The sequence below is a fragment of the Meriones unguiculatus genome, chromosome 3, assembly GCF_030254825.1.
Source record: "Meriones unguiculatus strain TT.TT164.6M chromosome 3, Bangor_MerUng_6.1, whole genome shotgun sequence".
NCBI classification, from domain to species: domain Eukaryota; kingdom Metazoa; phylum Chordata; class Mammalia; order Rodentia; family Muridae; genus Meriones; species Meriones unguiculatus.
Window position 1 is genome coordinate 136,272,019 of NC_083351.1, and position 11,164 is coordinate 136,283,182.

The 11,164-nt window shown below is 48.0% G+C and overlaps 1 non-coding gene across 1 annotated transcript; it reads right to left on the reverse strand.

The window, feature by feature from the left end:
- Positions 1-7,019: 7,019 nt before the first annotated feature.
- LOC132653380 (small nucleolar RNA SNORA17) lies at positions 7,020-7,149 on the reverse strand. The gene has a single exon (XR_009591135.1). It is a non-coding gene; the product is annotated as a small nucleolar RNA SNORA17 (small nucleolar RNA).
- Between the last annotated feature and the right edge of the window lie 4,015 nt (positions 7,150-11,164).

Here is an 11,164-nt window from a genome sequence, read left to right on the forward strand (position 1 = left end):
TGGGGGAGGGGGGAGGCGGATGATGGAGTAAAAATTGTTCCCACTTACCTTTGCTTTCCAATCCCATGCTCCAGTGGGGAGGAAGCATCCCAGGTGACCGATGGGGAGCCAGGCGAACCCCGGCAGAGGAGTGTAATTACTTTCTTCTTTAGGCATTAAAGCGCCCTTTGGCAAGGGAGCTTGCTCCACTCTCCAGAGAGGCTGCAACTCACCCACCCCCATCCTATCCTCTCCCTCTTCTTTTGGTATTTGTTTCCAGGAGAAAAATGGCCTCCAGCCCCATGGCAACAATAGCACCTTAGGAGTATTTGTGAGGGGCACCGTTTTAGACATTTGGGAACAAGAAGGAGGCAGAGAAAGGGCAGATCTGAGTCAGGATCGCATCCGTGAAGAATGAAGAATGCACATGTGCAACTGGCTCTAGAGAAGCGGGAGATTCCTCTCTTCCCCTGTCATTTCCCCAATCCCTCTGCAGACTGTCAACACGGACAAGCCCCAGATTCCAGACTTGGAGGTCCAGCTTTCTGACTCCTGGAAGGAAGCCTGCCCAGGATGTCTGTTCTGCTTTCTCTTAAAGCTGTGGAGGCAGGGGGTCAGGGAAATCTTCAGAGAAAAGCAGAGGCTGCCTGAGAGGCCAGTGCTCAGCTGGGCAGCCAGACCTGACATTTCTGGGCTTGCTTCTCTTCAGGGTCAGATACCATGGTGCTATTCTCCCAGAGAGCATGTCTCAGATGGGCTGGAACAGGAATACTGTTAAGTAGCCTATTAAAACCCTGTTTGGAGGGTTTTAATCATACAGGACCAAGTCAGGCCAACAATACCAGAGAGAGAGAGAGAGAGAGAGAGAGAGAGAGAGAGAGAGAGAGAGAGAGAGATTCTCCAGACAAGTGGGAAAATTGTTAAGAATCTAAACAGGAAGCAGAATTCAGAGATTGGCCTGCAAAGACGTTGCTAGCTGCACCCCTGTAACTGGAGGAGAAACTAAGAGAAGAGGTGTAAGAGAAACTGGAGTAGGCCCTGTCCTGAGCTGCTGTGAAGGTCTCTTGTGGAAATGGAGGACTCTGCGAGAGAGTCTGCTTGTGGCCAGCTGGGACTACAAGTTGGTGGGAAAAGGCAGCGATGGCGGGGCTTCTCTCCTTTCCACGACCCTCCTTCTCTTTAGCAGTGTTATGCCCAGATTACCAGGAGTAGTATCATAAGTTTTTAGTCCTCAAACATATTAGACATCTGAGAAGAATAAACCGTTAAAGTGACAGAGGCTTACCCACTACCCAGATGGCTGCTATCCCATGATGTCGGTAGCTTCGTTGGGGGCACAAGTCCCAGGGCCATGTCAGTCTTCGGCTGCCAGGCTCGGCAAATCTGAAAGGCCTTGTTGGGGGAGGAACATGGGAGAGACTGACCTCACCTTGTCTTAGGCAACGAGGGACAATTAACTCTCCAGGTGTCCTCTTTGTCCACAGTTCAGGTTGGGCCTTGGCAGCAGCAAGGCATTGTGGCAGTCTTGCCCAGTGGTTAGCATACCATAGTCCAGGCGAAGTCCTTGGTGCCCCATCTATCTTCCTGGAGACTTTAGGGTTACCTCTAGGAGCTGGGGTCTCTGTTATAAAGCTTAGCTTTTTTTTTTAATGAAACATTTAAGTGCCCTATTCAGCAGATTTTTGAAATGTTTGAGGACTACCTATCTATTCAGCATAGCTGAGTCAAACAAACTGGGTTTATATTTAGTAACCCATCCTGAGCTTAACTATAAAAACAAAAACCAAAAGCTTTAGCTTGCGTTTTTTAATTACCCTCAACAATTTGTGAAACAAATACAGAAGGCCAAATAAAGTCTGTCCAGGTAATCAGTCATGATCATAAGCAGAGTCAAACATATTTAAAAATAGTTTAAATAATACAATCACGAGGCAGTTGGCACTCAACCTGTATGTTTTAATCATCTTTAACAGTCCATAATAAAATGACAATCATTGAATTGAAGCTCTTTCACATCAAAATCCTTAAATACAGAGATTGGGAACTTCCTTCATGCCCGTATAGCATATTACCATCGAACATAATAGTTTCCTGTATGACCCAGTTTATGAAAACAAGCTCTCCTAATAATGCTAGTAAAAACACGGAAACCAAATATATATCCTTAAATCTGTCTCCGTTAGCTTATATATAGACCTTATAAGTTAGTGATTTTTATTAATATTATAGTTGCCAGGACATTGTGCAAGGGATGTTTGCAAGCTATACAGGGTGCATAAGATTAATGTCTAAAACCAGTTGACCTGTCAAGCCCCTGTTTGCTTCATTGACTTTTAGGGAACAAGGAAAAACACAAAGTAGCTAGAATGTTTCAATGCTTTAGGGAGTGTCTTGATTTTTCAGGAACTGAAAAAAACAAAACAAAACAACAAACAAACAAACAAACAAAAAAACATTTAGTGGCCCAGGAGTCACAGATTTTAATTTGAAAATTCCCTGGCATATGCTTCTCTTAGACTAGGCCAATTTTATGATTTTTAAAATAGTTTCCTTTTTATTTAAAACATGCATGGAATAGCAAATTATTCTTAAGGTTGTGGTATTTCTCAGTATAGCCAAGTAACAAAATTTTCAAAAAAATTTCCTATGGACCATAGTTTAGAAGTACAATTAGAGACAGACATTGTATCATGCAAGGCTTAAATATCAATAGTCAAATTGTCATGTAACTATCTTTGCCTAGGCAACAATGGAGGCATCCAAGTCTTAAAATTTATTAACCTAAACAGGAATATTATTTTCTTCCTGGGTAACAAAGTGAAGCATAGGAAAACTAGGCATTTAACCCCAATATGCCTCAATAGTAGTTTTTATTGATCTATCTATTTATCAAGACGATACATTAATAAGACTTTTATAAATATCTGATAAATTTTAAAATGTCCTGTAGTTTTATTGTACTTAAAAGTTGTTAAACAGTCTCTAAAATCAATACCATATATATTATTTTGATGTCATAAAGTTTGGTTGCCAGCAAGAAAAGTTCTTGTATATGAACACATAGAAAGGCAGTTTTAATGCTTCATTAATCAAGCACAGTCTGAAACCCTGTCTCAAAACAGTAACATTTCCTTAAGCAGCCGAGGGTATACATTTGGTGTCTCAACGATGAAGTAGGAGAAAAGAAGCATGTTTGATCAATAGTTTCCACCTATATATTTAGATGTCTTTTTTTTTGTCAAGATTTTAGCATTACGTTCAGAAATATTTTGACTCTTTCAGAGTTAAAATAGAAAACCAAACAATGCCAGCACCAGTGGCTTAAGTATTGGTATATAAGAAAAACATAATATAAGTTAACTTTCCCCAGTTGTGTCAGTATGTATGTTTTTTTAACCATACATAAACACATTATCCAGAACATAGTAAACCTACACATTTAAAAAAGATAATTTTTTTAAACTTTTTTTTTTCAGTTGTAATTTCAAGGAAGGAGCCTCTTGTTGCTGAATCCAGTTCTCATGGGCACAGAGGTTTTGTAGCACGAAGTCATCAGTTTTCTTATCGGAAAGGCTAAGCAGCTAGTGCCCAGCTCTAAGCTGGTTGCCAGCTTCATTCAGGCAGAAGGTGGGGGCATTCCTAGCTGAAAGGTGCAGATCTTGAAATGAGTTAAAACCAACTCAAGAGTAAGCTGGCCAATAAAAGAAGTTTGGCCCTTTCCTCAGAATATGAAACACGAAGATATTTCTTTCAAGGAAAAGTGAGTTTTCAGGAATAACTAGAAAGGAATGAGCCATCGCCTATTTTCCCAGATTCTTTGGCCATTTTTTTTTCACTTGTCTTTCTAAAAAGTCAGTAGGGGATTCTGCAGGTCCCTGAACGAACCAAGTTACCTGACATGTCTGTGGGACATTTGGCAGCTACCCTGAAACTCACCAAAAGAAGTCGGCAATAACTCCTAAGTGCCTCCCTCCTGCCCCAGCTAGGGCTGTTTTGAAGTAAAGCAGCATTTATACTCTCTACTCCCATGCCATCAGGAGAAATCTGTGGAAGAAAGGGTCAGTCCAGGAGTAGGAAGAGGGACAGAGAAGAGAGAAACGGAGCCAACAGTCAAAATGAAGCAAACATGAAACCATAACATTTCCTTTCTGACTTCTTAGCTTAAACTGTGAGCCTGTTCCTTAACTTCCTTGAAATGGCTCTCAACAAGGGTCAAGGGGGTTGGGATCTTTATCTGTCCCATCTCCCTAGTCAAGAACAATAAACACAAGACCAACAATTAACATACAGACAAATAAATTCAGTCCTCCCAGCTAACGGAGGCAAAACTGAAAGTGAGATGCTAGCCTCTCACCCATGCTGCAGATCAAAATTGCAAAGGGGATCCAATCCCCTACAGGTGGGCCTGAGACTCTCTTAGATCCCAGGATGCGTGGTCTTTTAGTAGCCGGCCCACTTAAGACTTCCCAAGGCAAATGCAGGTTTACAGGTTTACCAGTTGGGCCCAAGTCAGGAACATGACAAACAAGCAGGACAAACACCAGCCGGCTATTGGCTGTTGGCTCTACGTGTCAGGGGTCCTGGGGTGGGGGAGTGTCTTGGGGATCCTAGATGAGCCCCCAAATGTTATGCCCAGATTATAAAGACCACCAGGAGACTGATCACGTATGCAAGAACAGAGAGCCTTTATCACAGGCTTGGGCTCCCCACCATCCAATGCAGCGGATTAGGGAAGGAGCCCTGAGTGGCTGCAAAGCTGGGTTTTTATTACGGTTTGAGCAAGGCACAGGACTTTCAGTTACATGATTGGTTCACATTTAGCAGAAGCAAGATTGTCCTAAACTGATCAGTTGGTACTGATCTAGAGGATGGGGGTGGGGGGCGCTTCATAGAGTGTTCAAGTAACAAGCTGTGTCCAGGTAACAATATCATTCTGACTAGCTAAGCAAAGGTTTACTAAACTATTGTTTCTGATTCTCAGGGAGGTCATTGAGTTATTGTATCTCATTTCCGTGGACTATACTTTCATGTTCTGAGAAATAGAATAAGGACCTAACCAACTGTGGGAGCACTCCCAGGAAATGGAAAGTCAGGCCTGTAGTATCTTATGAAGCCTGTCATGGCAGCACAGCTGCTGCAGCACAGCTGCTTGGGCCCTTCATGCAAAAATAGCTGGCAAAGGAGACTGAGAGATGGCCTGAAGGGTCCCTGCCCCACAGAGCAGAAAAGGGAAGAACATGGTGGGTCTGTGGGCAGCCAAACTCCAACACAAACCCAGTGTGTTCTGTGTCAGTGTCCCTTAGCCTGGCCTGGGCCCTAGAGTAGCCACCAGGTAGGATGGGAGCAGTCCTAGTCCAGAGGATGCCATAGCCCCTCTCCTCTCTGCCCCCTACTGACGCCAGGGGCTCTGCTGTCAACCTCTCTGCCCTAAACATCTGTGAGTGAGAGAATGGTTGCAGCAGAGTGATACACAGGAAGAGCCAGGTGTGGTCTGGCTTGGCTCTCACACATCCTTACCAGGACACCACACCCCCCTACTTTGAGGTGCCCCTTCCCAGGAGTCAGAGCACAGAGCAGAGAGAGATGTCGGCTCTCAACGCTCAATACTCAAACCCCCACTGTTTCCTACCGATTCTAGAAACTTCCATTATCACACATGCCACCTGTCCCTCGTTGATAAGATGACAGCACTATTGGGACCAACCTCATCTCTGTAAAGATGGGGGAAAAAACAACCAACAACATGTAAAACAATCAGTACAGGGACTGCAGGGACTAAGTCCCAGCCATCATACTAGGCACCGAATCCTTCCAGAAGGATCCCTTGGTGCTCCCGCTGAGAAGAGCCCTCCACCACAAAGCTCCACCGCAGTGCTGGGACACTCAAATGGGACTGAAAATGGTTATCTATGGCACAGAAGCCCTCATCTCCATAGGAGTCAGCACCCCATTCTAGATGTCTGCTCCCCAGAACTTCCTAGAAGAAGAACCCTGTACGTGGCAGAAATGCTCTTAGACATGATTGGCAGCTCAGTAGGTTTTCAGTAAGGCCCTGAAGGCAAGAGGGTGAGCTATGAGGAAGAATTTGGGTGGGGTAAAAGCTGGCTTCTAGGAACAAGCCGAGTGGACCGTCATGGAAGCCTTGATAAAGCTGTTGCTGGAGCTGTTAAACAGACTTTGAATGGCCAAGTGCTCCGCATGGCTTCGCTGCAGAAGTGGTCACTGAGCCCAGGAGCCAGCAGCAGCCCGCTGCAAGGCCCCACGCCATAACTCCTCTGTCTGACAGCAGAGCTGTCTCCAGACAGGCCTTGCCTCCGACTCTTCACCACTCAAAAACAGGCACAGCTCTTGGACTCTGCCCCAGGAGGACTGGCAGCAGGCTGGAGGCTTGGAACCAGCACTGAGCCTCATTACCCAGGATCACATGGCCCCCGTGGACACTCATTGGAGGCCTAGGCAGGAAGCTAATAGGGAAGGCTGCCTTTCAGTTTTGTATTCCGTGTCTCCTGGGCCTGTAGGTTTAGGGTTGAAACATCTCAAAGCCGCATGTGCTCAGACTAACCTGTTGCCCATGAGGGCCAGGAGGCACTCTACAGGACCTCTGCCGAAGTCTGGGTAACAGAAAATCATAGGGGAATTGTGAGCTGCGATTTTCTCTCCTCCACTAAAGAAAGAGAAAGTGCTCCCATCTGAGAATCTCAGCAGCGCCTTCGAAAGCAGAGTGAATGTTTTGATGACTCTCAAGGGATTTCCTCCTAGAGACAGATGCCCTCGACTCAGAGGAAGGGACCCCCAGACCCACATCCTTCATCAGCCCCTGCAGTCAGGGCCAGAGCCACTGAATGCCCCACCCCTGGCTCTCTGCTCCAGGGGCTCTCGTGGCAGCATCCGCCTCTCTCTGTGGTGTAATTCTTCTCACTGTGGTCCGGTTTGAGAGACCTGTTATGAGGTGACCTTGCTGAATGGAAGGGAGAAGACTCAGGGAAGCACACACTCGTTCCCCCTCCTCCTCCTCTTCCTCCTCCTCTTCTCCTTCAGGGAACGTTAGGCGACCGATTCCGATGTCGTCCATAGGTGGGAACATTGAGTGTACACACAGCCTCTCCCCTCTGCCCCCTACTGACGCACGTGTGACACAGCAGCCATGCCCACAATGCTTCTAATGGCAGGAGCGCATACTGGTTTTTACCACACAGATGCAGGAGTTGACTTCCTGGACACCAAGAGCAGGGCCGCGCCTATTGCTCACCCAGGCTTTCTGCGTAGGGCTACCCAGCAGCCCTTGAAGGGCACTATGACAGCACCACCCTGCAGCTGCCAGCGTTGGACCCTAGGACCCTGTTGAGTCAGGAAAGCTCCACCTCCATCTCCAGCCTCCAGTGTGCACTGGTCTCCTGGCTCACAAGGGCCCGAACCTACATTTCCAGGGAACCCGACGCTCTCTTCTAGCCTCTGTGGGCACCAAACACACACGGCGCACATACAAACAAGCAGGCACACACATATATGTCAGTAAAAATAAATGTAAAGACTACAGATACAACAAATGCTTAGGAAACAATGAGCTTTGGTTGTTTGCTTCATCTTACATCCAGCTGGTTTAACTAACCTCACATAACTTAATAATTCAGCTAAAAATGTATTTATCCTTACAAATGATTAAATGCAATTTATTGTTAAATCAAATGGCTTCATTCTGCTGAGATGCCTACGATCTTTTTAAAAAGCAAGTTATTATGTATGAGTGGGTGCCTTGTGTGTGTGTGTGTGTCTGCACACAAAGCATGTGCCTAGTGGTCCCTGGAACTGAAGTTATGGATGGTTGTAAGCTGCCTCGTGGGTGCTGGAATGGAATGTGGCTCCTAGGTAAGCAAGTGCGGAGCCAGCTCCCCACCCTGACATCTCATAATTGTTCACCATCAACTCTTCTGAGAGAGCCTCAGCACCCTACCGAGTGGGACCAAGCACGCTGGTCTCTTGCACACAGGTGCTGGCTGGAGCAGAGTGAAAATGCCTCAAAATGAGATTATTTTACCATTCAAGAGCAAATTTGTTTATGCTTTCCACCACAGAGAACAGAAGTAACCTCGGGAGAAGGTTAAGCAGGTGCATACTCTAGACTCGGGAATGAAGGGTCAGAGAGCAGAAGTGAGCTTAGCCCGCCCAGCTGGTTAGGAGTGCTACCAGCACCTCTCTTGCCCTCAGACTTTGCTCACTTCCCACTCCTCCGTCCATGCTTTCAATGACGGGCAGCCCAGGGCCAACTCTGGTGGAGCCTCCTCACTGAGGCTTGCCTGGGAAGGGTGACCCGTCAGATTTCATAGGTGGAGAGCTTATGGAGGGACTGGGATCAGCCCTTTACCTAAAATGCAGCCTGGTAGAAACAGCCGATACACAGCCATCATCCTGTCTTTCCGAAGGCCTTTCTGTCTCTGAACCCAGAGCCAGTGACGGGCTGTGTCGCCTTCCTTCTCACAAGACTGGAGCCTCATCTTCTGCATCTGGAATACAGGATGGTGATGTTTCTGGAAAATGGATCAGCAGGGAGGAACGAAGGGTTTTAGCCTGGGTTCTCTGGGTTGCCTCCTGGACACCAAGAGGAGGGCAGCACCTGTTGCTCGCCCAGGCTGTCTGTGTAGAGCTACACAGCAGCCCCTGAAGGGCGCCAGGGTGCCACCACCCTGCAGCTGCCAGTGCTGGGCTCTCGGACCCTCGGGAGTCAGGAAAGACACCCGTCTGCAGCCTCCAGGGTACACTGTCTCCTTCTCCTGCCTCCTCCTCTCTCAGTGCCACTGCTGCCTCAGCCAGCCCCCACCGCCCCGGCTGCATCCCTTCTATCTTTGTCTCTCCCTGTTTTCCGGCATGTAGGTTCAGCATGCTTGGCTCTCTTAAACATCACGCTTTATGGCCGTTTGCAGTGCAATTTTGTTCCTGTCCTGCCATTCGATTTGAATTAAATATCAAACAGATGTGAGTCATTTTTTTTGCATGCTCTTTTTAAAGAAAAAAAAATGTTTAATATTAGGGAGCACGCCCTCCTGAGATCAGGAAAGCCATTCGGAGGAATAAGCCCACTCAAATTAAAAAAGAATCGTGTTGGTTAGCTTGAGGCGCTTTCAAGTGGTACCTTTCGAAGTGCTAAGGAACAGTGTTTCCAGCAAGCTATAAAGCATCAGGAGAAAGCAGGGCAAGATATATGGCCTGGGGCTGATGGGGAAATTGAGCTCCGAGAAGGGGCAGCCCCACCTGGGAGGAAGCTCTCAGCCTGCAGATGAGGTTTGCAGATGATGCCGGGGGGCGGCCATTGTCCCCTGAGGCCCGAGGGAGGGCCTGTACGCTGCAGCCTGTGTGGTCAGGCCAAGAAGGGAGGCAGAGGAGATCATACATGCTCTCAGAGAGCCAGGCAGGCCTGCGATGCATGCCTCCCCCCTCACAGGTCTGTACCACCATGGCCCGTCTGCCAGAGCCAGCTGTTACAGTGTGAATTGTCTTTCGAGACATGCCAAGTGCCTTTGTCCCTTGTCTAGGTTACCATGTGTGGGCTGGTGGGGTCTCAGGCCTTTGGCAGATCCTTGGAGAATGAGCAGAAACTTACAGACAGGATCACAGATACACTTGCTCATGATCTCAGCAGCCATGGTCACTGCCCAACACAGCCTAACAGCACAGAGCAGAGCAGCTCTTCCCTGAAGGGTTCCACTTGCAGAGCTGGCCCGTCTCATCATGATGGCCTTTCCCATGAGCAGCAAGGGCTGATCAGTCTCCAAACAGATCCCCTCAGGGATTGGCAGCAACCATACCTGCCTCTCTAAATTACTGGACCTGCCGCCATTAGTGGCTTCCAGCCAGGACCTTTCAGGGCCAGTTAAAGTGTTTCCATGTGGTCCCTTGACTCATGAACCAAAAGACACCACTCCAACCACAGCACCGGCCACAAACAGCATTTCCCCATCCAGGGCGTGGGGCCAGCTTGTTCTAGACACTTGGATCTTGATACAGTGCTCTGCACACCCAAGGTTTCGCTCAGGGACCACGTGGAAACACCCAGGGACCTTGCATCAGACCCTGCTGGTGACATGCAGCCAACATTTCCTAGACCTCCACAGAAAACACAGCAGGCAAGCGGAGAGATTTAAAGAAGAAAAGCCAAGGCTTAGGCATCAGGTAGCTGAAGTCTACACCCAGGTTCTACCCTTTCCAAGCTCTGTGGCCTTATTAAGGAATCAACCTTACTTTGTCCTTTGTTTTTTTTATTTCTCCCTTCCCTTCCTTGCCCTGCCCCCTTTGTGTGTGTGTGTGTGTGTGTGTGTGTGTGTGTAATTTTATGTGTATGGATGTTTGACCTGCATGTATGTCTGTACAACATTTGCATGCAGTACCCACGAAGACCAGAAGCTACAGAAAGTTCTGAGACACCATGTGGGTGCCAGTGCCCAGGATGCCGAGGATGGGATGGCATGTGAGTACTCAGGACAGTGGGGACCAGTACTTTACCTGGTGTTAGGTAGTTGTTTTCTTCACCCTACCTTGGAGGTGGTGGGCAACCCCTGTGTGATAGTACTTGTCAGGGAGTGCTGGGGAGGCTGGAAATTGGGTCAGCGCCAGTTCCTGAAGGACCCGCACTGAGGGCCTCAGGAGGAATGAGAGGCACAAAGGGAGGGGATGAATTATGTCTCACAGTTCTGTCCCAGGAAGGAAGGGGGGGAGGGCTGAAGAAATGTCAAGTGGCTGCAGATGAGGAACTGAGAGTTGAGAACTGCTGTCACCCCAACTGTCCTGTGTCCCCCGCAGGCATGTTCGGTTAGAATGTCCCAAGGCCCACCTCTGAAAGCCTGTGGTGGCAGAGTGAGGTGGCAGGCCATTGGTAGAGGGTAAGGCCAGGTGTCTACCCTACAACCATGTTTGGTTTGAAGCAGGACTCTCAACTCAGAGTAAGGCTGGTCAGAAAAGGTTTCTAGAGGAAGAAGCTGTGCTTGGATGACAGTGGCAGTGGAGAGAGAGAGAGAGACAGAGACAGAGAAACAGAAAGACTCTGAGAGACACAGGGAAAGACAGAGATAGAGAGACAGACAGAGATAGAGACAGACATAGCCAGCCCGAGCTCCACCTTGCTGCTCAGTACCACAGGCAGCAGGTGTATCTCAGTCATGCCCCACCCCCAGCGATGACCCCGCACAGCATGGCA